This window comes from Monopterus albus, unplaced genomic scaffold, assembly GCF_001952655.1.
Source record: "Monopterus albus unplaced genomic scaffold, M_albus_1.0 scaffold18.1, whole genome shotgun sequence".
NCBI classification, from domain to species: Eukaryota; Metazoa; Chordata; class Actinopteri; order Synbranchiformes; family Synbranchidae; genus Monopterus; species Monopterus albus.
Window position 1 is genome coordinate 6235502 of NW_018127898.1, and position 4238 is coordinate 6239739.

Sequence of the window (4238 nt, forward strand, 5' to 3'; positions counted from 1 at the left end):
ATATAGTCCTCTCTGATGTGAGGCCAGTCCTGTCTGTGGGTCCAGTGGGTCAGCACAAAATAGCCCAAGTGCTGATTCAAGCCTACAGCTCCACTGCAACCACACAAAGAACAAGCTTCTTCTTCTTCTTCTTTCCTACCTAAATGCCTTTGTGTGTAGAAGGAGGGTGGGGGTGGGGGGTAGCAATTAAAAGAAGAAATGAGGTGCAAAAGAGTAACTTGCTAATGGGGGCGGAACATAAATCAAACCCATGTATTTTTGAGAATAAGAGGAAGAGAAAGTGGTGTTGGAGGGAAGGGCCACCATCTGCCTCTGTGGATAAAGTAGTACTGAACGCTTGCGTTTAAACACATGCTTGACTGATCACACTTATATTAGATCACTAAGCACATGTGCTGAGGTGAGACGTTTCCATGAAAAGCTGATGGTTCACATGCAGGAGGTGTTAGGATTTACATCATGTGGGTGGCTGCTGTTCACCTCAGCAGTGAAGCAGACAGAGCACTGCATGCTTTAAGACCTCACAATGACTCTGATTCACCCAGAAATTAGTATAGACTTGTTGTGTGTCCCATATAATTCAAGATTATCTGGTTAAAAAAATAAAAAATACAGCTCCTCCTGTGATCAGTGTATGTATTTGTATGATATTAATGTGATCAGGCAAAAAGCTAATTTTGGTGCTGTATTACAGATGTCAAATATACCTTTTGTTTTTAGTCACACAGATGGTACTTTCTTCCTGTCCATCTGTCTATTCACCACTTTGGTCCTAACTGAAATATCTCAACTATGCGATGGATTGCCATCAAAACTTGTAAAAACATCAATGTCAGGGCATTTATTGACCAAAACAAATGATATTCTCATTAATCTCAACTGTATACTGAGATTGGTAGTAATTAGCAAGTGTTAGCATGTTTACATGCTAAATTAAGCTACTGAACATGGTAAACATTATCTGCTAAAAATCGGAATGTTAGCATTGCCATTTGGAGCATGTTAGCATAGTAATGCTAGTATTTAGCTGACAGGGCCAATAGCATGATTGGAGATTCCTAGATTTGTTTAGCTACAGTTCTTCATTTTCGGACCTCTCACCACTTGTGCTCTCACTTCAGTATATCTACCATATAACACCAGACGAAAATACTCCATGCTGTCATTAAGTTGTAGAAATGGATACTGTACAAGTCTCTATCATGTAAAATTGTTATTCAGGCTAATTACATTTGCTGACAAAGTGTGCTGACTAAATGTTGACATGATGTATGGTAGCCTGCCAAACCCCCCCACCCCCACCACCTCCAACCCCATGCATCACAGTGATTGAATGGCTATCGAGGGATCAACAACATTCACCAATTGCTTGGATGGCAGGAGTGAAAGTCAATGACACTATGTCTATTTATGTGTTTTGATTAATTGTTAAGAATTGCTTTTTCAGAGTGCATCTCCCTGGCGCTTAGAGGCATAGCTGTTGGCAGTCATTACCATAATCATGTTAGTGTTTGGCTCTGCCCTTGTGGTGGCTTTGGCCCATTATAATTCCACACAGTAGGCCTAATAGATGCACACTGGAGATGAGATTGTGACAGCCTTGTCCTCTGCAAGTTAGGACACCGGTCACGGCTGTACAAATCAAATTCTCTTTTATAAATGTGTTTCACTCTCACTAAATTTGATACCTCACATCTAAAAACATCTTACTGGTGAAAATATTTATGTGCTCCCCTTCAGCACAAAGTTGCTGAAGCATATACGGTGTAGCAAATGTGTCTGTCTGTCTTATAATTTACGTTTCACATCGCCGACAGTCTCTGCAGGGTGCTCAGTGACACTGCTCTTAGCTTCCCGCTATCTATCTGACTGAGACATCTCCTGTTCCATCTCAGCAGCTACCTCAAGCTTCATTTCCCTGCCTGTCACCATCTGCCCCTCTCACTCTCTGCTGCTCTCTGTTGCTTGATAAAAGCTACTCTGCCACTTATTACATTTTATTTTCACTGACGCTAGTTGTTCACCTATGCTATAAGATCCAAACAGACCTCACACCTTGACCTCACCTAAGAGCAGCTGTGGATATTTGAAGGCCACCTCCCTGTGCACATATACACATACACACCTCCCAAAGGCAAGAAAAGGAAAATCACTGAAAGGGTGTTGATGCTAAAAAGAGCAGGGGTGTGTTTAGCACAATAAGCATGTGTCCATCCTGAGAAGAACAGGAATCCAATTGTGACATATGCCCCAAGGATGATATCTCCTGTTTTATGACCTGTTTATGTTAGCACAACCTTTGTAATGGAGCTCATAAAATGTGCATACTGCTTGAACATACAGGGTTTGTTTGTCTGTTTGTTTTCACAGTGGGAACATATGGCTGCAACAATGGCATGAACACCAATAACAGTACTTTTTATGTGTTATTTTTTTCTTTAATTTTCATATATTCTGAGGCACACTTAACAAAACTGAATGCTTTTAACAAGATGCCATTAAACCATTCAGCCAGTCTGTGTTGTTACAATGGCATCCTGCACAAGTCATACCTACACTGTAAAAAATTTCAATTAAATTACATTAAAAAAAAAATCATAGTTTTACTGTATTTCCAGCATACATGGAAATGGTCATAAAATTACAATAATATAGGGTGAAATTAAATGACAAAATTAAAATAACAGCAAAGTCCTGTAGCTGTGAATTCTCATAATTTGTAATAATGTTTATTTTAGTCCGCCGTGCGTAAGAGTGGGTCTCCGCCCAGACAGCCTGACAGCGGGTGACATGAGCATGGACTGAAGGGATAGCAATGTTGGTTTCGGCAGAGGAAAGTAGGGGAGGCTGGTAGCCTAGGGACGCCTGGAAGGGAGAGATACCGGTGGCAGAGCTAGAGAGAGTATTGTGTGCGTATTCCACCCAGGGCAACAACTGGCTCCAGTCCTCTGGTGAGGAACTGGTGACACAACGGAGAGCATTCTCCAGCTCCTGGTTCAGCCGTTCAGCTTGGCCGTTCATTTGGGGGTGATAACCGGAGGAAAGGCAGGGACGTGCTCCGAGGGCAGTGCAAAAAGAAGACCAAATATGGGAGGTGAACTGTGGACCGCGGCCAGAAACAAGAGTGATGGGGGTGCCGTGAATACAAAAAACATGCTGAACCAGGAGCTGGGCAGTTTCTAGAGCAGTGGGGAGTTGTGAAAGGGCGAGGAAATGGGCGGCTTTGGAAAAACAGTCGACGATGGTGAGTATGACAGTATTGCCCTGGGAGGGAGGAAGGCCGGTGATAAAGTCTAGGGCGATATAAGACCAGGGCCGACTGGATGTAGTCAGCGGCCGAAGAAGACCAGCAGGGGACTGATGGAGTGGCTTGGCTTGTGCACAGGGAGCACAGGCAGCAACATACTCCCTGGCGTCTTTCTCTCCTGGCAGCCAGGGAGACATAATTTATCTGGTGGTCCACCCCCTGGATCGGGTTCCTGTTGTTGTGCCTCCCGTATGGTGTCCTCGATCTTCCACGTAATAGAGGCCACCATAAAGGAGGTGGGCAGAATGGGCTCAGGGGCTGGGAGGTTGTAATGTTGGGAGAGGGCGTCTGGTTTCTGGTTGCGGGACCCCGGCCAATAAGAGAGGGTGAACCGGAACCGATCAAAGAACAAGGCCCACCTCGCTTGTCTCGGGTTGAGTCTTTTGGCAGACTGGAGGTAGGCCAAGTTTTTGTGATGGTCCAGACTAAAAATGGTTGGTCAGCACCCTCGAGGAGCTGCCGCCACTCCTCAAGGGCCAGCTTAACGGCCAGGAGTTCCTTGTTCCCCACGTCATAGTTGCGTTCGGCCGGGGTCAACTGTCGGGAGTAGTAGGCACAGGGGTGCAAGGCATGGTCTTTTCCAGACCACTGAGAAAGGACCGCTCTCACCTCAGTGTCAGACGCGTCCACCTCCACCACGAACTGCCATGAGGGATCAGGTTGGAGGAGTACGGGGGCTGTGGTGAACCAGTCTTTGAGGGTTTGGAAGGCTTGCTCCGCTGTCCTGGACCATGCAAACTTCACCTTAGTGGATGTAAGCTGTGTGAGGGGGGCTACAATAGTGCTGTAATTCTTGATGAAGCGGCGGTAGAAGTTTGCAAAGCCCAGGAAGCGTTGCAGGTCCTTCATACAGGTGGGGGCAGGCCAATTGGTGACGGCAGTGATTTTGGTCGGCGCGGAGTCTTCCCTGTTCAATGATGAATCCCAGGAA